This window comes from Oreochromis aureus, linkage group 9, assembly GCF_013358895.1.
Source record: "Oreochromis aureus strain Israel breed Guangdong linkage group 9, ZZ_aureus, whole genome shotgun sequence".
Lineage (NCBI taxonomy): Eukaryota > Metazoa > Chordata > Actinopteri > Cichliformes > Cichlidae > Oreochromis > Oreochromis aureus.
In genome coordinates, this window is record NC_052950.1 from 7143775 (window position 1) to 7168809 (window position 25035).

Genomic DNA, 25035 nt, shown 5'->3' on the forward strand with positions numbered 1-25035 from the left:
TGAAGGAATGGGGAATATACGTTGGATTTAACAGGTCGTGCAGTAGTTATTTTAGTATCAATTTAACTTTAATCTTTATTGCATAAGACTTGCCACGCATCTGCTTTCAAACACCATCCAACAAATGCTAATATAAGCACTAAATCTGAATTAACAATAAGAATGTTTATTCTGTTCCTTGTGGAGAGATTTATCATCTGTAAAAGGCAGGCTGGGGATCAGAGAAACATGAAGATGGAGTCTAAACACACAGTATACTTTACAGATCATTACACATAGCACCTGGGGCATTTTTTAAACATGTAATATCAGTGCTCACTGCGGCCCCTAATACTAGGACAAGAAAGGAAAAAAATCCCAGTTAAAGTTTGCGGTACATATATTTTGCCACTGGCAATAATCTGTGATTGTGCCTTCAAAATTTACACAAAATCCCCTCAGGTCTTCCCAACAGGACTGGAAATGGATGCCCCAGAAGTATGGCAGGAACACAAACGGACACTGCAACTGGATTAAGTGCTGTGTTTACATTTGGGAAACAAATATCATCATTTCAAATCAGGATAAATACTTGTTTAATACTTGTTTAATTGGATTTAAAATAATTGTAAGTACAAAATGAATGAAATACATTTCATTGAAAATGAAACAGCAAACATTTAATCCTTCTTGAAACTGTACCTAAAGGCAAGCGATAGTCCAATAAATGGCATGAAATGTACATGTTGTAGTTTGAATTTTCATGTAATTAATGAATTTTTTTTTATTATTTCTATAAAATCAGTCAGAAAAACTACACAAAACAGAGTTGCATTGTTAAAGGTACTTTTTGTATTTATTCTCTGTAGAAATTGCCTAAAAGGAGTCTTTAAACAGTTTTTAATCACAACAATGACATTTAGATTAAATACCTTTAAAGCCACGTGAGAGAGCATAATATGCCACCCTTGCTCTTCCTCATCCAATCCACTTTCCACCGCTTTCCGCCAGACCTGTAAAGAATAATTCATTTCAATTCAATTTTATTTATACAGCATTAAATCACAATAACAGTTGCCTCAAGGTGAAGAGCAGTATGTTTTATTGGATAAAAAAAGTAGCCACAAACTCAAACATGTAACCGCAACATCATAGGTAACTCCTGTACTTTTAGCATGTTACAGATTTTAATTGGTTATAAAATAATTAGATTACATAGTTTCTAGTCAATTTTATTTAAAAGCATGTTTTAATGTAAATAAAGCATATATTAGGCCACTCTTTTGAATCTTTATTTTTTGTATGTTCTGCTATTTTTGTATAAGGCACATCTTTGATAAGGTGAATATGGCCAAATGATGTATCACTGACATGTATCAGTACTTCACCACAAGCCATCGCCCCTTCTGAGATAAATGTGCACTCAGACCCACAACGACCCTTAACCTCACAGCAAGATTGGGTCTTTTTATTCTTTTAAGACACCAAGTGTTTCTTTTTTCTTTCTTTTTTCTCTCTTTCTTTTTTCTTCTTTAAAGTGAAACAGTGAACCAAACACTTATGGGGTCCAAATTGTTTCCTAGGCAAACTCCTGCTGCTGCCGGTCCAGTCCAGCCCGGTCCTCCTCCTTTTTCCACTCCTCACTCCACATGTCTCTGTCCACTCTGTTGCCATTCTGTCTTCCCACTGTGAAGGCAGGACAAGCAGCTGATCCTCCACTCCAGAGACCACCAGCCTGACAGCACATACAGGCAAAGCATGACTTCAAAGCTCACTGCTTGTGGGTCATTCTTTTGGTGTGTTTTGGGACAACTAAAGTCTGTTCTTTTTGGAAATAAAAATCTTAAAATATTTCATTCCAAGTCAAGAGGTTTTGCAATGTGATGGAATGTAGACCTCATTTCTTCTGCTACATAATAAAAGCTTGTTGATGACTAAAATATGTGGAGCTGCAAAATTAGAAACTCACATCAAAGCAGTTTAGCAGCAGTGATGACAGGAAATTGAAATGTCCCCTTAATATTAAGCTATAGTGAAGCCTTCATCTTACCAGTGTGCTCTGTTAGCTTGAGCTCAAAGGAGTGAATGGTGCAACAGTATTTATTTCGGTCAGGGGTGTCAAACATAAGGCCCATGGACCAGAATCGGACAGACAAAGACTCCAACCTGGCCCACTGGACAGCTCTAGAAAATGTGCAGGAGTGTATAGATTTTGAACTTTTACCTGTATTTCCATAGGTTTTACAGCTTTATTGATAATTTGCCATTCATACTACACCAACGCAATCAAGTAATAGATAAACAATTAAATGACAGAATGTTCCTGTTTATTCAAAATCTGCTTTATAAATTTAGGGTTTTTTTTTACACTTGATTCACAGACATTTTCTTTGAATTAATGAAAACATATTTTATCATTCCGACAATGAACCAACAGAAACATTTTCTGTAATTTTACACATTTATTATGTATTTTCACTGGACCGGCCAACATAAGATCAAAGCAGTCTGTTTGTGGCCCACCATGTCAAATGAGTTTGACATCCCTGATTTAAGTTGTCACCTATGTCAGCCTGCACAGTGTCATTTACCAAAGTCGCTGAAGTGAACTCATTTGTGTGCAAACATGGTTGAATGAACATTTCATTAAAATCTCCACAACCCAGCAGTGAGTCAGCTACATGACATTCATGGGTCTTTTTTGCTTTGGGGTTTCTGTGTGCTCTCTCACACACAAATGTAGCAGTTCCTTTCATTTGCATGTGTGTGTGTGTGATCCTAATTGTCTCCCCGTTCTGCCCGGCATGTTTGCTTTGCTGACATAGGGCACCGCGGCTGTTTATCTGCACCTTTACTCCACACACGGGCTGTTAGGAATGTGTGTGGGAGAGGACAGCACTGAGCTAACAGGCTCTTCTTCCAACGTCATCTCTGTTTACCTGCTATTGTTCACAGCTCCTGTGTAGCGATGAAGAGAAAGAAGTGATTTATGTGTGTAGTGACAACAACAAGTGTTTGGACTGCAGTGGCGCCAGTGCATTTCTTTATCCCGTGGAACTGGCTGAAGCCCGGAGCCGTTAACACCACAGCAACTTTAATTTGTGGAGACATATTGTGTGATTATTCACTGACTTGGAAAAAAAATGGTGATTTTTAAATTATTTGTTAATAACAGTTTCTAGCAAGCCGACACAAGCAGAGACAGACGTGTTTTTTTTCCCTAAGTTGCCCATTAGGCGCCTGCTTCTCCTCGTTTTATCCCCCTTCTCCTCTTCTATGCTGCATCTGATATTGTTGATGTTGTTTTTCTTTCTTTCTTCCTGAAAAATGAATAGTGGCTCTGTCACGTCGGGGAGCACGGGGTTCTGGGTTGTCTCCTTCCTGTTGCCTGTCTTATCTCGTGCACAGATCCTGGCTTGGCCTGCTTTGGTGTCAGAGCCCCCCCCAGCCTCCCATGGAGATAGACAGAGTAGGGGTTGGCCCTGCATTGCCCTACCATTTTCATAATCAGTGCCCCAAGAGTTTAAAGCAGCGGCAGGAAGTTTCTACCATCTCCTCCCTCTTAAAATAGACAGACATGCCGAATATGATGCAAGTTTTAAATGGAAAGTGGTAAAACGCAAGACAGGGAGGGACGGATGGATAACGGGTTTGGTATGTGGAGGGCTTTTACTTGAGGCCCCGCCATGAGGTCCTCATTTGTTCCTGGGGCCATTACTGCGACAGACTGTTTACAATCACAGACAGATTAGGTTTACTTAAGGATTTATGTTATTCCTTTAGCTGAAACGTATAAACATGGCTAACGCTTTTTCACCACCCTGCTGTTATAAATTAATACTGCTTGCCGGGACCGTGGGGCTTACTTTAAGTACACCAAAAATGTGTGATTTACTGAACTCTGTGCGTGAAAATATGCCCTAATTCTTTCCCAAAGAGGTGGAATGAATGGCACGGTGAGCTCTGAACCATGGTGCTAATCGAGCTGGCTTTGGCTTTATCCACTTTCTTTGCACTTAACAGAACTCAACACCCTATTAACAAGTGTACTTGAGTCAGGAGAGCCCTGCTGCCACTGGGTGGTGCAATATGAAAGACAAGTTGCTCAACGAATTCAATAAAAGGAAAACTTTGCATTATACCTGATCAGCTACAATAGAAATATAAAAAGTACACACAAAACTCTATGTATAGCTTACATGATATAAAGAAGATTATATAGCTATAAAACATTTGCATATTTCATTTTTTTGAAATATGAACGCAGCAGATGGTATTTGATAGAAAACTTTAAATATAATAACAGCATACAGGTCACTAGCATATTCTAATTAAACAAAATTAGTCTGTGGGAATACAGCTTTCTCTCTTGAACTCTGTACACATGATGAGTTTCTGGGCTTACTCATTTTCTGTCATCCATCCATTTTCTTCCACTTATCCAGTTCAGGGTCTCAGGGGGCTGGAGCGTATCCCTATTTTTCATCACACTGAAGAAAAATGCCAGTCTTCTGTGCAAATCTTGGTCATATTGTGTTTTAAAAAAAACAATTATCTATGACTGGCGACCTGTCCAGGGTGTACCCCGCCTCTCGCCCTATGACAGCTGGGATAGGCTCCAGCGCCCCCCGCGACCCTGGAAAGGATAAGCGGAAGCGAATGGATGGATGGATGGAATTATCTATGTCATTCTCATTGGCTGATGACTTGTTCTCACAGTCAGACCCACTTCTCATCATGTTTAGTTTTTTGAAACCAAGATGGCAACAGTGAAGACGCTCATTTCAAGACCTCAAAACAGGCCCTGAGAAATCAATGGATGACATCATGGTAGCTATCTCAGTTTTTTACACTGTCTATGGTTACAGCATGCAAAGAGCTGAAGTGAAACAGAGAATTGATAAAACTATAAAAAATGTGCACTGCAGCCACTGTCTGTGCTTTTCATGTGGTTTTATTGATCTAAATTATCTCTTTAGGCATCGACCACTTCTTGTGAACTCTGCTGTTCAGGCCCACTTTTCAACCAGTCAGCATTTAACGTACACACAGCATCGTCCCCATCCTGCTACGTAGTGTCAGCTCTTTAAAGGACTGCACACAAGTATGTCTGCATAGGTCACATGTGGATAATCCTTCTCTCTGCCATCCATTGCTCCATGGGAATGCAGATAACTGATTGACTGGCCTCTGGCTCTCTATCAAGTTCTGGTGGGATCTTTCTCTTCATGCTAGAAGTTGGAGATAATCACCTTGCGGTCACTTTCATTTTCTGTGTTCACACAGATACAAAGAGCAAGCTAGCCACACCTGTGCACTTGTCTTGTTTGTGCCAAGTGTCACTCTAATCTTTACTCATTCTCCAATTCAGAATGAAGCAGTGCTTTCCACCCTCTCTCCATCTTCATTTCTTCTTCCCAACCTGTTGGACGAGGGCATACTTACTCCTGTACTGACTTGCTAAACGTCCTTGCAGTATAAATAGGCATCATATGTGCTCACTCAGATAATGTTGATAACGTCGGTTAATTCTGGGAAACCTATTATCATTGAATGGAGCTATTTTTATTCACACTCCTTTAAGGGCTGGTTAAAAGCTAGGAAAAGCACAGACAGCCTTAGAGTGGCAGTTCTCATGCACTGCAACCATGTGTTAGGAAATGAGTTTGGTAGTGTTGAAGACAGTGAGAAAATGTTTCAGTCTATTGTCAAAAATTATTCTAAATATACCAATATCTTAAACTTTTTCTATGGACCAGCTGAACCAGTTCATGGTATTATATCATCTGTATATGAGTGACTCCCCTTCGACAAAACCAAACTAATATTTAAATGCTCCATGCCAGATGGAAGCATATTGGTTAGATTAGGTTTTTCTAGCATGTGAAGATATCCTAGAAAAAGCTGTCAACTCAGCAGGATACAATCAAAACCTCCTAACTAAAATTTGCTAAAGTTTTCCATTTGTCTCTGTCTACACACCCTCTCATCTCTTGCAGTGCCATCCCTGTCCTGTGGCTACAGCCAGGCCAAACCACAACTCCTCAGATCTTTCCTAATTACATATCTGAGCCTCAGTCACAGAAGAGCTGCGCAGCGCTGAGGCTGCTGAAGATTTTCGACAATCATAACAGAAAATGGCTTTGTGCGCTTCCTACTCTGCTTCAACAGCAATGACAATAACTATGGGGGTGTGGGGGGTGGGGGGCTATTTTCCCAGGCTCTTTTAGTCCTGCTGAATAATAACTTTCCAAGAGGAAATGATAAACACATGAAGCAATTACACTATATAAGAAATTCAAGTCAAATCTGAATCCTTGCTTTCATGTTTATGACTGTGGATCAATGCTGTCATTTTCAATTTGGGGCCAGGCAAGTATCAGAAATAAAATGCTCTAAGCTTGGCTCAGTGAGACTTATGGGAGATATCATTATTGTTCTAAATTTTCTCTCGGCTTCTTCCCCATGTTTTTAACATGGGGTTTTTCCATCCTGTGTTTTTTTCAGTGAGTGTAGCCCTAACCGCACTACACGAAGGCCCAAGTTCATTAGCATGCTGGCCTCTAATCCAAAGTGGAGGTATTCTGGCTGACCTCTCACACACCTGCATCTGGACACTTTTAATTAATACATTCCTTTTTTCCATAGGTCTGTTTGTCCTTTAAAAAAACAGGGGGGGAAAGGGTAAGAGTGAGTGAAGGAACATGGCATCCTAGGCTGGTTGGTATCCGGAGTAAGGTTTGGCATGTAGCTCAGTGGGACCACAGATATTCCTTGGTCTTCAATCCCCTCCTTTTTTCTTCCTCTGACTTGCCTATCCCTCCTCCTTTGCTCACTCTTAGCTGGGCTTTAGCTAACAGTGTGGCACATTCACCACTGTGTCTTTTCTGTGCTGGGGTCATAACCTCTCTTAAGAATGCTGCGCTCTGCCTTTTCTTAAGGCGTGAGGAAGGTCACGCCACGCTAACAGAGGAGGCTGTCTTCCATTCATGCTCTTTGGAGATGTACAATTAAAAAAAACACAGGCCTGTTTGTCTTGTTTATACACGCAAACAACTGGAGTCTGTGTGAGGCTGTTCGTAACCCTCGTGTCCCAGTGAGATGGATTTATACTGTGTTCTTTCCCAAGAAAAACCAGAAACGTCATTCACTCTGTCCACCGGATCCAAAAATATTTCAGCATGAATAATTTAGTGTACTTCTCAGTTCTTCATTTTTGTTTTTTGAGGACTTCACAAATTTAATTTGAACACTTGCAGATGCAATCTTTAGCGTGGTTAATTTGTACTGCTTGGCCTGTGATGAACTGGGAATCTATCCAGAGTGAACGGATGGATGGATTTGTAATTTCAGATGCTAGCACATCAGTGCTAATTAGCGAAAAAGAAAAAGTAGAGCTGGGGCTCATTAGCTTAGCAAATATTTTGTCATAACCCAAAGTATTAAAAAAAAAAACTACAAGTAAAAACTGCTGCTGAAACTTAAAAGTTATTACAAAGCTCAAGTCATATTCAGGAGAACATGAATGTGTTTGGTGAATTACATCAGCTGTGCACGAATAAGTGGTGGTGATTTATTTTAAAACCTACCAGGCTTGTTTAAAGCAAAATTATATTTTGAAAGAAGAAGAATTTATGCAAATACAAAGCTGCATTTTATGAATTCACCACATTGTGAATGTAGAATCTCCTCCACACAAACCTTTTCACAATCATTTCACTACTTGAGTGAGCTCACATTTGAAAGCTAGTGGCACAAGCTGATGAATGACCTCTTATTAGTTAGATGAGGAGTACTTCTCCACTCTGACTTGCATAGTCTACCCTCTTTAAATTCACTGAGGTAAATGTCAGCCTGTCAGCCACTTAGCACAAGCATCAGGGTGATGTGTGGTAGTAATATCAGCCAAATCGTTAGCTTGAGCTTTGTTGCTACTGCCACAAACTATTACTAGTGCTGGTGCTGTTCCAGACAGCTTATTCATGTCCATATAAATTGAAAGTAATTTTGAATTAGCTTTGTTGATAGCAAAGAAAGAAAGAATAAAGAATGAAGAACAAAGAAGAAGTTCCCAATAGTGCCTTCAACCTACTTGAGTTAGTAGCAGTTTTTATTTGAAATGCTTCCTTATGGCCAGCTCTCACTGTGCTTTATTTTGCATAGTAGGGTTAAATCTCTCTTACCAAGCTGTATAACTTAATTGCATAAATCTAAAAGTATTTTAGTTTTACTTTTATATTAATTTTATTCAATTCAACTTTATTTATGTAGCACCAAATTATAACAGCAGTCGCCTCAAGGCGCTTTATATTGAAAGGCAAAAGCCTACAGAAATTCAAAGAAAACCCGAGCACGCAAACAAACCCATCTGAGCAAGCACTTGGTGAAAGTGGGAATGAAAAACTCCCTTTTAACAGGAAGAAACCTCCAGCAGAAGGGTGGAGCAGGGTCAGGGTCAGCATCTGCTGTGAAAGGTTGGGGCTGAGGGGAGGGAGACAGGACAAAAGATAGACAGAGAAAAGTCTAAAGAACAGGTGAGGGGGTGCAGGACATTTTTGAATGGGTCCAGAATCCAAAAGAGAAACCATAGAGTAGGGTGGTATGAGAAGCTAACTAATGCACGAAAACTTTTTTTATTTTGTTTTTTGTCTTTTATTCCCAATTATTTTCTGTGTGACCTGGTGTTACACGATATTTTTGCCTGTATTATGTTTTATTTTGATATCACTGATTGTAGATAAACTTGCTGCTTGCTGTACAAGTTCTCAAATCAGGCTGTCTTTAAGCTAGTGGTTCTTAAACATTTTCTGGATAATGCAGCTAAAAAAAGCTCCAACCCTTCAGACAGCAATTTATTATTTTTATTTTAGTATTAACATGAACAAATAGACTGAATTTTAGTAAAAAAACAAACAAACAAAAACCCATCTTCACAATAACATTAGAAGACTGTTTATTTTCACTAAAATAAAAAATCAAATCCTTATCCCATCTGATTTTTACTGTTCAGATTTTGATGTAAATCCCACTTGTCAGTACGTGCTTAAAGCCTAAGTGAGAAAAAATGCCAATAAGCCAGTGGTTTCACATTAAAAACATATTTTTGACTGAATGTATTAAATGTTGCCAATACATTTTTTACATTCTGTTGTACTTTCCCCGATCTGATCATAGTTAGCATGTGCAACTCTGTCCAATTCAAACTCTCTCAGAGGGTTTGTTTTTGTCATTGGTATGCCTGTTAAACACATCCTGGGCACTAGAGTCAACACAGTATTCACTACACTTTACATATACAATGCTGACAGCTGACCTAGGAGTGGGGATCCGATCAGAGACAGACACAGTTGTCCTCATTGTGATGATAAAAATCAGCTGGGGACGAGAGGAAAACATGGCTACAGGTGGAAACTGCTGCCTTGTGTACACCATAATTCAACTGCTGTGAATTCAAAAAGCACAGTGGAGGTTTTGTTCATAAAGGCCAGTTTATACAACTCACAGAGGAAGTAGCAAGCGTGGCAGGGGACAAAAAAAGCCATGAGGATTCATGAGGCAGATTCTTGGGGATACACAGCAACAAGTCAAGGTACCCCTTGTGAGGAAACAGAGGGAGGGGGTGGAGGGATACTAAAAACATGGCAGGAACGAACTCAACTACCTCTCTCATATCCCAAACCTGAACCATAGTGTTGTATTTTTGTATTTCTTAAATCTGATGAAAATATAAAATCAGGTCTTGAGAAAAGCGAGTGCAGCTTATTTTAAGGCCAAACAGGAATCCAACCAAAACATCCAGAGACAGGGGAGCCATCCCTTCCCATCCCAGAGTCTCCATACTTCCTGTTTTCTTTCAAACAAAGGGGCACTAAAAGCTCAAGACTGTGTGCGATTTGGGCGTGTGTCTGCGATTTGAGGAGGACGTTTGGCCCAGTAATGGACTTTATTAACACTGAGGAGGAAACGAGTCGGGACTTTTGGGAAACATGTCTAAAACCCAAAGAGTGGGTTGCTATTTGGAGATAAAGCCTCTTTGTTTGTGAGACATCACAGATGCTGCTGATTCAGCAAGGTGGAGGCAAGGTTATTTAAAGCTGTGAGGTTAGGCTGTTGCACAAGAACTGACCCCACAACGGTTTGGATAAGTATAGTGTGGAACTACAGGTCAAGTCAGTTAGCATGGTGGTGGGCTTGTTACTGTAAAACACACACGCATGCACACACATAAGCATTTTATAACGTCAAGAGACAAAGAAGGTCTACTGCTATTACAGTAAAAGCCATGGGAGGTGTGTCTATATGCACATACACATGACTATTCAGACCCTTCACTCAATACCTTCTGGAAGCACCTTTGGCAGAAACTACAGCCTCAAGTCTTTTTGAGTATGATGCTACGAGGTTGGCACAACTATTTTGGGGCAGATTCTCCCACTTTTCTTAGAACCCTTCAAGCTCCATTAAATTGGGTGGAGAGTGTTGGTGCAGAACCATTTTCAGATCTCTCCAGAGATGTTCAATCAGGTTCAAGTCTAAGTCAAAGCCACTCCTGTGATATCTATCTCCACCTCCACACGAGCTCCTCCTCTCATGTTGCATCCATCCAAATGAATCCTATGCACACCTTAATACACCAAGTTACTTTTTGCACAATGCTCAGTCTTTTGCACGTTTCTATTGCACGTTTCTATTGCACTGTTGTGTCTGCACTGTCTTGTGTCTCTTTGTTTTGTTTTGTTTTTGTTGCAATTTTTGCACATTGCACTTCATGTAGTGCTGTGCTGATTGTCTATGTAGCACCATGGTCTTGGAGGAACGTTGTCTCACTTCACTGTGTACTGTATCACTGCACATGGTTGGAATGACAATAAAGCCACTTGACTTGACTTGATAAATTGACATGGGTATAAAATGGAATTAAAAATACAGGAAAATATATTTCTTAAATTAAAAAAGTAAACCAAAACACAAAAGTAGAAGGCTGTAATGCATCAGTTGTTAATGCATTTGTTAATATGCAAGCAAATTGAGGAACTGTTGTTGTAATTTGGTGCTACATAAATAAAACTGAATAAAAATAATGGGCATCCAGATTTCGTGGCACACCACCGTCCACAGGTCAGTAAAGAGTATTTCTGGTGATTTCCAGCAATAGTTCAATATTTGAGGCCATAACTGAAATCAGCAGCTAATGTGATATTTAAGAAGGTTTTAAAAAAAAATAAAGGGCTAGTTTGCGAGAACATTGGACCCCCAGCTCCTCGACTCTTGGGTCTGTTTGTCTCTTGACGACAGATAAAGCATAGTGTTAATTCCCTTCAGTTGCTGTGCACTGACAGCTGATAGATTCATGCTTTCATAATTGGTCGACCTGTTTGCACATAAAACAGTTGAAACGATTTACACGGGAAGAAACACCAAGAGTGCCGTTTGGTTTTGGGTGAGAAGTGCAGCATATGTGTCTGTGTCTGAAAGTGTTCAAAACTGGTAACGCAGGATTTTATGCCTGTCGAGGAAAAACACATGTGTGACTGTGTGCTGATCCATCCTCAGCTCTCAGCCACTCCACGCTGTACAGATATCGTCAATCTCATCTGACAATGTCAACTGAAAAGAGTGGAGTTGTATTACACAGCACTGTAAGTTTAGAGTTAGAGATTCAGTAAGGAACCAAAGGGGATGCTATATTTAGAAGGTCCAGAGAGCGTGTTTGGCTCAACATTACAAATGAGTCTTTAGAGAAGATTTTTCTTGAGTTCCAGAGGAGGGGGAAATTGAGCTATTTTAAGCCAGCATAAAGAGAGTTATTTGCCAGTTTATCAGCAAAAAACAGGAACTGAGGCATTAATCACAAAACAATGACTTCCTTTTTGGCTTATATGGGAAAAATGGTGGCTGTTGTGTTCAGATATGTAAGAGAACAAAAACTGACCAGTTTCTTTTGAAGATTTTATCTTTATTTATTAAAAAATAACAAACCAGTTATAAGTGTTTTAAACTGGTTTGTTACTTATGAGTCATGATATGCTTTGTGAATATTTAGTAAGTTGATGTGACAAAACTATTGGCCACTGACCACCTACTGTTTTTGTGATTTATCAGTTAACAGCGATGTGATCTGTCCGTCCCTACTGAAAAGATGTGATTTTAATGAATCGGCATAAATTTGTTGAAATTCAGTGTAAACCATTACATTATATGGTGACAAAATAAACCATTAATCAAATTGTCTGGAAAGTAGTGCAACAGTCTCATCAAATATATATGTGCTAAACATTTAAACATTTTTAATTTGTTTTTTAAAGCTATTTTCAAGATCCTTGGGTACGTTGAGAAAAGGGTTCTTGTTTTTGTTCAATATTGAAGATTTCTGCTGATAACTGCCACTGTAAAAAAAGACAAAAGAAAAAAGTGAGTAGATAGGCTGTTTTGGTCATTTTTGATTAATGTTTTATTTTTCTTTGTTTAGATTTTTGCTCTTGTTGCAGAAGTAATTACATTTTGTATTTCTTTCTAAGAAATTAAGAGACATTTTGTAGGACAATGTAACAGAAAATACGTGCTCATTAAAATGCAATTAATCTATTAAAACATGTAAATGTTTATTTTAGCATAAATATCATTATATTGTTTAAAGACTTCTTTAAAACTCTGTCGACCCCCAGTATGCAGAGATATTTTGCAGGGCCCCTCTGTTCCCTTAAACTCGGGGTCCTGATGACCTTTGACCCACGTACTTGTCCCTCCACCCCCTCCCCAGCTCCACCACCTTCAGTCTGCTTTGAGACTTGGGGCGTCAGTGATCATCCTGCTGAGCGTGTCTGTGCAGCCCCTCCATAGGGAGTTCCCACTTTCAATATGGGCTCGTACAGCTGACACTCCATCTCCCTCTTTATCCACTTATCGCACACATACACCTCCCTGTGAAACACTTGCTCCTGAGTGATAGAGTCAGCTGGGTTTGTTTCATAGGGGAAAAATACCTTCCCAGGCTAACAAGCAGGGGGTCTCCCCCAGCTCTCTCCCTGCCCTTCCCAATCTTTTAATAAGACTTTTCTCTAGCTGTCAAAGGTGTCAGAATGAAATGGGAGAGGGCCCCCTAACGTGAGGTCAGGGTGCCAAACAAAAGAAAATGCCTGAACATTTGGACTTTTAAACTCATTTGGATGTGAAATCTTCCTATGATTTTTAATGTTTAATAGAAACAGACTAAAAGTGTTTTTATATTAAAGCTTTGCTGTCCATCTTTACACACACACACACACCATTCCCTCAGGCCTAAACCCACCAGGGGTTGTTGAATGGGCACTGTTTTATTAGTAGCAAGAGATCCATCATATATGGGGAGCAGTGACCTTTGCAAATACCTGCCTGTGATTAAATAGCAAAAAGAGTCTTCCAGGTTGGGAGGACCTGGAAAAAGGATAAGAGAACCTCTGAGTGTACATTTGAAGCATGATGGGACTTGCTGAGATGGTGCTGTGATGTGGTTAATGGCAGTCATTTCTTTTGCTGGCATTAAAAGTGATATGTGCTAATTCCCCCCAGACTCAGAGCCAGTTTAATTAAGAATACTGTTGCGGGAGGAAATCACACTGAGGTGGAAAATAGGATTATAATACTAAAGAAGGCAAAAAAATTTTGCAGTGTAGGAAAAGTTAAGGATTAGAGCAAAAGAACCAGAGTGAGCGTTTTGGGGACATAACTTTCCCACACAAGTATGCACACACACCCAAAATGCTCTCACACATTTCTGTTCTCAGCCTGTCGCAGGAGTTATTATTAAACATTTTTCACAACCGCGCCGTTTCCACACAAAGGCTGGTTTGTCCCACTCCTGTTTGCTCAGTTTATTAAAATAGCCGCTCCACTAAAAGTGATCAAACCCCTTCGTTCGACCTCTAAATCTAAGTAGTTGCTCTGAAAATATTTAATATGCACCATCGATGCAAAACCAACAAGCAGTCTCTCTCGGTCTCCTCCGCTGCCTGCGCGTTAAAATAACACACACACAAACGTCGTGGAATGTGACCGTATCTCCCCCAATAAATCCCAGCTTTTGATTTTCTTTCGGCGATGCTTCTAGTGGAAAAATGCCTTCTCTGCTTGGAATGTGTCTCAGGGCTCGCCTTGCTCATATGTGACCGATATTGCTTTAAAAAAAGAAGGAAAAATGAATGCAGACATTGTTTAGCCAAAGGAAAGAGAGAGAGGAAGAAAAGGGCCAATAATGTTGGTGTTGTGTTGGCCCAGGCCTTACTTTTGCCATGTGAGGCTTTATCTTCCTCCCTCATCAAGCAAAGTCTGCTTTGGGTTATTATTACTGACCTGTGATCAACAGGTCAGCTGAGAAAAAGCTTTTAACCCTTCTGTAATTCCCAGATTGTGTACATTGCACTGTAACTGTGCACATGTAGCACTTTATCCTGCTTTTAAGTTCCTATCATAAGTGTTTTTCACACCGAAACCTTTCTTCTAAACGCTCTCCGCTAGTGTAAACACTTCTACTGCAGGAGGCTTTACACTACAGAGTGATTAATCCTATGGTTTCCATATGAGAAAAATAAAAGCCCACCCATCAGGCTCTGTGTGGAGAAACAAGCGAAAACTTCCTCGTTCGGTTTGACTCAAACACAAACCCGACATTCATAATATCCACAAAATAAATGACCCACTCCCTCTGAACTCAGGGGGAGCCGTGTACAGTGTAACATAATCTGCATTCAAAGTGTCGGACGCACAGGCCTCTGCTCTGTCTCCCAGCGGTGCCTCCCCGCCAACCCCCCATCACTCCAACTTGCCTCCGAACCCTGCTTAACTCCCAAAACTGACACACACTCGGTGCAGCACTGTCATCCCCTTGTCCTGCCTTCACCCCCAATCCCTAAACACACCCTTCCCCTCACAACCCCGCCTGTCCTTTCATCCAAAGAAGGTTCCCATTGTGTATGTAGTTTGTTGTAAAAAACGGGGGTGTAGCTGTGCCCGGTTGGCGGGTGCTGAGTTTCCGCCTCGGAAGAGAAGACATCGCTGTCTCGTTGTGATTTCAGACGCTTTGGTTCAGTGCTCAAAGGATGCCCTGTTGGTTATCTCTGAAAAAATTTGAGTGGAGCAGAGAGATTGTTGATGTTTTGTTTTTTTAATAAGCAAAAAGATTGTTTCCAGACTTTAATTCCAGGTACATACCGGTTCCTTCACAGCCTGTGTGTTCTTTTTCCTGAGGCGTCAAGATCATCTTGTCAGAGCTGCTGGAAGGGCTTACTGATGCACAAATTGTCCTTTGGCAACAGAGTGTAATGCGCCAGGATGTGACATTTGTGAAACGAGTCTGTCACTTCCAACTCCTCATTTATCGACATGCACGGCGACAGTTAAAAAAGTCTGTATTTGAACACAAACCATTATATTTTCCTGAACCTAGTGAAATAGCTTTTGATGTCTAAACCAGGAAGTAAAAATAGAAACAAATAAGAAATAAAAAGAAAAGCCATCTAAAACGTTGTAGACCACATTCTTTTTGCTGTCAACTTCACCCACTCCAAACTCCTGATGCAGGCTCTGAGGCTCTCTGAAACAGGTTCATTGGCTTTAGACAGCCAATAATGCTGTAGCTGGTGTGTCAGGGCACAGACACCAAAGCAAACCATTTGTGTAACAGAGAGATGGCATGTAACAAAACAGCATTATATTACACTGTGACATGATAACACACGGAGACAGTTTGAGCCTCCTTTCCTTTCTCTTGGTTCATGGCATGATGGATTTTAGGAGCATGAATTTGAGATTCTGCTCCGTTTTGACAGGATTCAGCTCATCATGTCTTCAGTTTGAAATCATGTTGCTGATCTCTCATATAAAACAGCTCAGAGGTGTTCTGGATTTGGACCTTGTGTTTGGGGAGGGACTTAAATCTGCCAAACAAATTGCGTTGGGACATGACACATTATTATGCTAGAAAGTTACCGGAAGATGGTAAGTGGGTGCACATTAAGAAATAAGCAAAGGTGGCAACTGCTTTTTCACACTACTGTAAATCATTTCCTTTCACCTCAGTGTAGACATCCATCTCAGAGCTCAGGAGGCTTGAATGGAATGTAGTGACCACTATTTAAAATAATGCAAACTCAAAGGTTAGACATCTGACCAAGTCAATGCAACACTTAAACTTTCTTGAAACAATTCTAAGATAAAAAAAAAAAACTAAATTAGAGCAGTTTTACACACTGGGGTGAACTCTTACAGGATTTACTTTTATTTTTTCCTCTTTCTGTTTGCCTCTGGAAAATCCTCTTCAGCAGGACACTCAAAGTCTGTCTTCAGTGTAAAAGGGAAGGAAGCGCGGGAGACTGGTATACTGAGACCGTCCACGTCAGTGTACGTCAGAGATTAAAAATGGAAAGTCATTATTATATAGCCACTAAGATGCTGGTATAATATTTACAGTGTGTGAACACACTGATGCCCAGAGACTTAATATAGGAAACACTGCATGTAGTATTATGGTCCACAAGAGGATGGATCAGGTCCCGTCAGGGTCTAAACTGTGCTACATGCTGTCATGTGATCTTATTAAGGTTTTGACTTGCAAGGTTTCACGATCCCAACACCATCCCTGCTTCAAGTGGTCCTCTGTGTTATAGTTTCTATTCATGGCATGGTAAGTATAGTGCTATCCTTGTTTCATGCAATCCAATCTGGGACCCCATCTTTTCTTCTTTCCTCACTCTGCATTTTCTACCTGGTGGTCTGAGCTTGGAGAAGACCACTGCAAGAGACAGACTGGATCCCCTCTTTGAAGTTGACTGCCTCTGAAAGGAGGCCTGAATTGGCCTGAGTGACAGAGCCTGAATGTCTGGCAGACATCAAATAGACTGGTCACCCAGTTCCGACAGCAAGCCCTTCCTTGCCCTGCCTCCTTCTCTTCTTCTGTACTTCTTAACCACCCATCCACATCAAACATGAACTTTTTCTCAGCCTGTAATTAAAACCAGAAAAGGTGCAACAGAGGCGAGTTGTTTGGGCTACAGACGTGCTGCTGGGGTCAAAGGTGATATAGGTTTGAACCTCCTTTTTGGGAAGACATTTGCCACAGATCAACACTGCACAAGCTCTATTCAGGATGAAGAAAATGTTATGGAGGACATGATGAGTTAAATTTACTCTGTGAAAAGAATACTGGATAAAGGATGAGCAAACTCCAGCATCTTCCTCCACTGTTTAACATCTTAACAAGATAGAATAGATCAGATTAAAACATACCATTTAGCTGCCGTTGTTTAATATCCAGCGTCATATTTATGAATTTGTTATGTTTCATATGTTTGTTGTGGCTGTCCTAAGAGGACCACATCTCTCTGAAACAAATAAGTTGTTCATGAGTTCAGAAACACGGGTCTACATCTTGAAAAGAAAACAGATATTAAAATATACTGATAACAAAAAAGTCATCTGAATGAAAAGTCTTGAGCAGTATGTAATATGGTTAGCAGCCAATGTAGTTTAGTTTGCACTTGTGTTTAGAAGTGCTTGTATGAGTTACAGCGCTTTGAGTACTCCGGGAAAGTAGAAAAACGCTATATAAGAATCAGTCCATTTACCATTTACCATGTCTATGATATTTATAAGTTATACTAAAAAAGGTGGGGTGTTGGCAAAACAGCTGGTTAAATGCCTTACAACCAAGTGATTCCTCAGAGATGCTAATCTGCTTCTGAGCCCACATCTGGTCAACTGACATGTTTTCTTAGACCGGACATGGTCAGAGTTTCCATTTTCTCTCCATCATAGTCAGTTGTTTCCTCACTAACGTACTAAAGGAGTAACTTTTTCACACTCCATCTCCCCCACATCACATATGTTGGACAAAATGGTTTAGAACCCAACTGAAAAGTCATTGTTAATGGGTACAGCTACAGTTTCCTGTGAATATGTAACAAGTGGAGTTTTCAGCAACAATAGCCAAATATGGCCACAAGATGGCAGTAATGTAATGGACGGATGCAAACAGAGGAGGAGCTTTATGAGAACGCTTCCTTATAAGAATGGAGACAGATCACTTAACTTTGATATGTTTTTATTTATTTCTGTTTTTAAATTAGACCAGGCAAGCACTGCTTGCCTTGCTTGTCCCAATGGACTGGGTTTTATTTGACCTTTGTAGCTGACAGTATAACACAAAAAATCTGAAATGATGAGTCATACAAAAGCCTCAAGAAAACAGTGATGTATGCATGGGAAGTTGTAGGGTACAATCAGGTAAACAACACTCATGTTAATGACTTGGGAAAACTAACACTGGAGAAAAAAAACCACACTTATCCTCAGACTGAACCTTTGATGAAATTTTATGAGGAGTTTCTTAAGGGACTTCATGTTGCGCCATGGATCCTCATGTCCGTTAAGTACTAGTGAGTAAACACAACCAAACTGCCCTTGGGTCTTTGTTTGTTCAACTCGTTAAAACATGACATTTATTAGCTCAGTGTTCCTTTTCATTGGGGCTTTTAGCGCCATTAGTCTCTTAAGTTGCCCCTTTATATGTCTGTGAATGTTTATCTAACTATGTAGAAGAGGATGGTGGGAAGGGAAGATAGAGGGGACATATGCCAAAACTAGTCACTCAGCACTCTCATCAGCGACAGGCCATCCAGCCTTAAAATGTCCAAGTATGCCTTCTGGCTGTGACACATACCCCTCCATACCACTCATCAGCTCCAATCTCTACAAACATTGACTGGTTACATTCAGTAGTCTTCTAATTACTAATTTGCCTAATGGATGTGAACTCAAGTGTTTGTAACTATCTGAGTTGGGAGGGACAAAGAGGGTAGAGGGGTTTAGGTCAGACAGGAGACCGGCCTCGGGGGAATTTCTGCCTCGTCTGAACACTTTACAGGATTATTTGAGCTAACTTTCATCTTCATTGCCGGGTCTATAGCAGCTTGCCGAATGCTCTGACCTGCTGACCTCCACCTCTGCTCCACTCTCTCTTTGGAATGAAATTCCATCGTGAGAAGTGTCTCTCCTAACTGCAGTCTCATAAGTATTATTTTGGCTAAGCTCACCTTTAGGCTGCCCCACAGCCAAATGATGGGGTGTCATTACCAAAGTAAGAAGCTGCAAGGTCAAGTTAGCACAATGGTCTAATTCAGTGAGGTTAAGAGGAGCCTCTGCTGAGCTAAAGCGGTAGGTGTCTCTCTGTGGGCTATTATGATTGATGTTTGCAGCCTACCTGACTCAGTAATTTTAAGTTCATTCTTCTGACCTTCTTCAGTTGGTGCTAAATTGGTGCAAAGCTTCTAACTAATGTAGGCAAGATGCTAAGACACTGAAAATATAAAAAGAATGATGTCTGACATCAGTTAGAATTCAGTCTGAAAACACCCCAAAAAACCCGCCCAAGAAATAGAATCCAGGAAGAGCAGTCTGAGAAACAGATTAATGCATTTAAAGGCTTATTAGATGCCAAAACACAGCACAATAGACTCCTCACAAAGATGAAAAAGTTATCACAATAAAAAGTATTTACCAGCAGTGTACCTCTGCATGTACAGTAATATTGATAGTGTTGCAAAAGTAGGGCCAGGTTCAATTAAAAAAAACAAAAAACATTTGTTAGCCTTACCTGACAGCCATCACCGCATCGTCGCTCTACTCAAATCTAAGATAGCTGCAAAATTTTCTATTGAAGGCTCTGTTTTCATAAACTGATCACCCAGAAAAGACAGTCTCTATAAGCGATGACTTGTGATAACTGTCAGTATGACGGAGGTCCCACAATTCCCAAAGATACACAACCAGACAGAACTGAGAGATGAAGCAGAGTTCATTTCTTCTGCTAGAATGTGGAAATGTTGTTTTCCTGGCTTTCAAGGGATTTTAATGGAATTAGGCAGTATGTTTGATAGTTAAAGAATTAATCTTAAGCTTGTAGGCTAAACCAAACAGCCTCTATTACTATTTTTTTCCTTTTTTAATATTAAGTGAAATAGCATAATGAGAGTGAGAGGCTCTCTCGCCAGCACGCAATGGGAGCTGGAGTCAGGCTTGGCCCTGTTGCTGGGATACCAGGGTCACCCCCTGTGGGTGACAGTGTTCATTGGTTGCTCTGTGGTTTGGAGAGAAAAAAAAATGGGGGAGGCAAAGCACGAGTACTGATCAAAGTTTAGCCAGGGTCCTGCTGTTCTCCAAATAAATCCCCCCCACTGCTGGGCTCTCAGTGCCAGCCTTGTTTCAATAAGTCTCCCTTATTGTACACGTAGCCAGGGGTCTTTGAGCCGAGCCACTCACTGTGAGCTTCCCACAGGATTACATATCTAAATATATACTGTGAGAAGAGGCGCTGCTGCAGAAGTGTGTGTGTGTGTCTGTGTTTGAACGTGTGTGAGAAGTATTTAGTGATTCAGTTAAATTAACCAGAGCTAAAGAGGATCAGAGTATTGAAGGGCCCACCTTGCACTGGCTACTCCTGCATTACTGGGACTTTACCAGTGATCCTATTACCTACTGAGGCTATATTCAGCTGTAATATTTTTAAAAAATACTGAATTTATATTTTAAGATACCCCCACCCCCACAAAAAAAGGAATATTCCCAGGGTTGTGCTTTTATTTGCTATCTCACCAAGAGGGAGATGAGACAAGGCTGATATCAGTTTCATCAGTGCATTCTGCAGACAGAAGGGTGCAGGAAGTATTTATCAAAAAACACACCTCCAGCAGCTCTGAAACGGTCTTGTTTGCATTTTATCTCGTGCTTTATCATGAGAGGCCATCTTCCTATTTATGAAAAAGCTGTGGGACTTTCATAGTTTTGACCAAACTGAAATTCATGATGCAATTGTGGATATACTAGTCCACTAAATGTCAAACTGCTCAGGTGTTGTCACATGGTCAGACCTTGATTTTTCCTCATGCTTATCACTTAAGCTAGCAGAATGAAAAATTAAAAAGTATGACAGTTTAGATTTTTTAAAAATGATTTTAGTATTATTGTTATAGTATTAATCTTTAGTTTTCCAAAAATTATGACAGCTATTTTAGGGAGGAGCGAGTATTCCACAGAATGACCTTTGTGATTTTTTTTTTGTCTGTTCTTTTGTTGTGCTGTCAGTCTCCCATATCTTTGTTTTTTTCATATCTTGATGTCGTTGGCTCATGTCTGAGTCACATCAGCATCATTATCACAAGCCAGAAGTAGTTTTATTTACCTAATGTGCACTAAAAATCTGCTCTGCTCCATCTGCCTGCTGTCTCAGAAAATTAATTACCATACAACGCCTTGTCAGTGACGCCATACCCGCTAAGGTGTGTACTTGTACATGCCATTGTGGATTGTACCCTCTGGAGATTATTTTGCACTTTAGTGATATGTAAAAAATTCAACTTCTTAAAATTTCTCTTTTAAAAGTTGGCATTGATACTGCCCATTAATTTATTACTGTTTCATGCATTTGTAAGCAGACTGGCGTTTGATAGTGTTTTTCAGATCTTACTCACCACTTTATCCATCTCATATCAGCATCTCCATCTATCAAGGAATCCCCTGTTAACGGATGATGCGTGTCTTTGGGCTGTGGGAGAAAACCAGAGAATGTGCTGCAGGGAGAGCAAGTGAGAACCTTCTTTCTTTAAGTCATCAGTGCAAACCTCTGTACCCATGTGCCACAGACACACAAGACTTATAGGAAATTAAACTTGTCGGTTTAACTTTGACATCTGGTGGTCAAATCTCCCGGCATAAGTTCAAGCTGAGGATCAGAATGGGAAGGAAAGGTGATTTTAGTGACTTTGATTGTGGCACAGTTGTTGGTTTTTTTCATTGTTTTCCTAAACTGCTGATCTGCTGGGATTTTCCCCACACAACCATCTCTGGGTTTTATAAAGAAAAAGAGAAAATATGCAGTGAGCATTCTCTAAAATGCCTTGTTAATACCAGAGGGCAGAGGACAATAGCCAGACTGCTTTGAGCTGACAGTAAAGCAACAGTAACAACTAGAAAGCGAAAATTTCAGAGGAAATTTTATGTGTGCCTATGCCGCTGCTAATCACTGTAGTTTGCCATTCATACGGCTACAGAGAGCAAAACTCAGAAGAGCAGCCATTCTCCACCATGAACTATGGTAAAAACAAACACCGCTCACGCTTCACAGATGACAGCTTACAGTTTTGTGTAAAGATGAAGTTACTTCATTACACAGCCCGATTTGCAGACGCTGTGCACAGAGGTTCATGAGCAGAAGTCCCATTGTACCACGGCAGACCCGACAATGTTTGCATGAACACGCTTTGAAGCATTACGTTATGGACCACTTTTCACACATGGTTGGTTTACCCACACAGCCGGCTGTGCATTCACTTTTTGTTTTTTGTTATTTTTACACAGTGTTCTGAATGATGAACAATGGTCTACAGCCAATCTTGTGTATTATTATACAAACTTTGGTTGTAAGATTCAGATAACTATTTAATAAAAGCTAAATATTTTATACAGGGAGTGCAGAATTATTAGGCAAATGAGTATTTTGTCCACATCATCCTCTTCATGCATGTTGTCTTACTCCAAGCTGTATAGGCTCGAAGGCCTACTACCAATTAAGCATATTAGGTGATGTGCATCTCTGTAATGAGAAGGGTGTGGTCTAATGACATCAACACCCTATATCAGGTGTGCATAATTATTAGGCAACTTCCTTTCCTTTGGCAAAATGGGTCAAAAGAAGGACTTGACAGGCTCAGAAAAGTCAAAAATAGTGAGATATCTTGCAGAGGGATGCAGCAGTCTTAAAATTGCAAAGCTTCTGAAGCGTGATCATCGAACAATCAAGCGTTTCATTCAAAATAGTCAACAGGGTCGCAAGAAGCGTGTGGAAAACCAAGGCGCAAAATAACTGCCCATGAACTGAGAAAAGTCAAGCGTGCAGCTGCCAAGATGCCACTTGCCACCAGTTTGGCCATATTTCAGAGCTGCAACATCACTGGAGTGCCCAAAAGCACAAGGTGTGCAATACTCAGAGACATGGCCAAGGTAAGAAAGGCTGAAAGACAACCACCACTGAACAAGACACACAAGCTGAAACGTCAAGACTGGGCCAAGAAATCTCTCAAGACTGATTTTTCTAAGGTTTTATGGACTGATGAAATGAGAGTGAGTCTTGATGGGCCAGATGGATGGGCCCGTGGCTGGATTGGTAAAGGGCAGAGAGCTCCAGTCCGACTCAGACACCAGCAAGGTGGAGGTGGAGTACTGGTTTGGGCTGGTATCATCAAAGATGAGCTTGTGGGGCCTTTTCGGGTTGAGGATGGAGTCAAGCTCAACTCCCAGTCCTACTGCCAGTTTCTGGAAGACACCTTCTTCAAGCAGTGGTACAGGAAGAAGTCTGCATCCTTCAAGAAAAACATGATTTTCATGCAGGACAATGCTCCATCACACGCGTCCAAGTACTCCACAGCGTGGCTGGCAAGAAAGGGTATAAAAGAAGAAAAACTAATGACATGGCCTCCTTGTTCACCTGATCTGAACCCCATTGAGAACCTGTGGTCCATCATCAAATGTGAGATTTACAAGGAGGGAAAACAGTACACCTCTCTGAACAGTGTCTGGGAGGCTGTGGTTGCTGCTGCACGCAATGTTGATGGTGAACAGGTCAAAACACTGACAGAATCCATGGATGGCAGGCTTTTGAGTGTCCTTGCAAAGAAAGGTGGCTATATTGGTCGCTGATTTGTTTTTGTTTTGTTTTTGAATGTCAGAAATGTATATTTGTGAATGTGGAGATGTTATATTGGTTTCACTGGTAAAAATAAATAATTGAAATGGGTATATATCTGTTTTTTGTTAAGTTGCCTAATAATTATGCACAGTAATAGTCACCTGCACACACAGATATCCCCCTAAAATAGCTAAAACTAAACACAAACTAAAAACTACTTCCAAAACATTCAGCTTTGATATTAATGTGTTTTTGGGTTCATTGAGAACATGGTTGTTGTTCAATAATAAAATTATTCCTCAAAAATACAACTTGCCTAATAATTCTGCACTCCCTGTATGAGAGTAAGAAAGAAAGGTATATCTTTGTGTCCACCTTTCTCTGTTAACGCCCTACCTGGCCCCCTGGCAAAAGCTTTGCTAGATCCGCCCCTGCACAGTTACCAGCTGTCAGCTAAATAAAAAAGGAGCTTGGTGTTTATTTCTCTCAGAAACAGTTCATAACTTCCTTCAACTCATTCATGTCACCTAAAAAAAGGTAAACCTGTTTCTCCATCACCAGTTCAGCTCTGATGATTCAGTAAGGTCACCTCCTGGTTTCGACCAGCCGCTTCTACAGCTGTGGCTCCAGCAAACATCAGCTGATACTAGAAATTAAAATCAAATGAATTCTAACAACAGCTGATCAAGCTTAAACGTGCTGCTGTTGTTTAGCGCAATAAACAAACAAGAGAGAAAAGCCGATCATTGATCAGTTTCATGACTGAAGTTTCAACAGGCGAGAGAATGACAGGGAGGCTGTCATAAAGTTCAACATCAGTAACTTAGCGCGCACACAGCTGTATAGAAACTCCATCGTGCTAGCTACCACGCAGTACGAGTTATTATAACTGATTGTAAAAAGTCAGCACAACGAAAATAAACTACACCTAAACTCGGTTTATATCTGACCCAAATAGAGTGCAGGTCATAACTTCTTACCTGAAATTCAGTTCACCTCACGCTCCGACCGGCAGCCGCCTGCTTCTCCTGCCTTCGGTTTCCCTGATCCACGATCTACCACCGGTCGATCGGCGGTCGCTCGCCGCCTCGTTCCCGCATGTTCTTTCTGACACACACAGGTGGATAGCTGCCCTCGGTTGTAGCTCGGCGTCAGCGACTCACCAAACAACTCAGTTATTTTTTCCACATCGACCAGCATCTGGACAATCCACTGCCTTTCACTGTTTGTACCGTTACTAAAAAAACCCCTCATCGGCTCATAAAACGAAAAATAAGTCCAGCTATGACCCTGAGTCAAAAAAGACAGCCAGCTCGGGTTAGCTAGCTACCTGTCTAGCTCTTTGC

General features: G+C 40.6%; 1 long non-coding RNA gene across 1 annotated transcript; it reads right to left on the bottom strand.

The window, feature by feature from the left end:
* Positions 1-792: 792 nt before the first annotated feature.
* On the bottom strand, positions 793-24722 carry LOC120441808. The gene is made up of 3 exons (XR_005614304.1): positions 24670-24722; positions 21477-21550; positions 793-992 (listed from the first exon to the last, which is right to left on the bottom strand). It is a non-coding gene; the product is annotated as an uncharacterized LOC120441808 (long non-coding RNA).
* Positions 24723-25035: the final 313 nt, after the last annotated feature.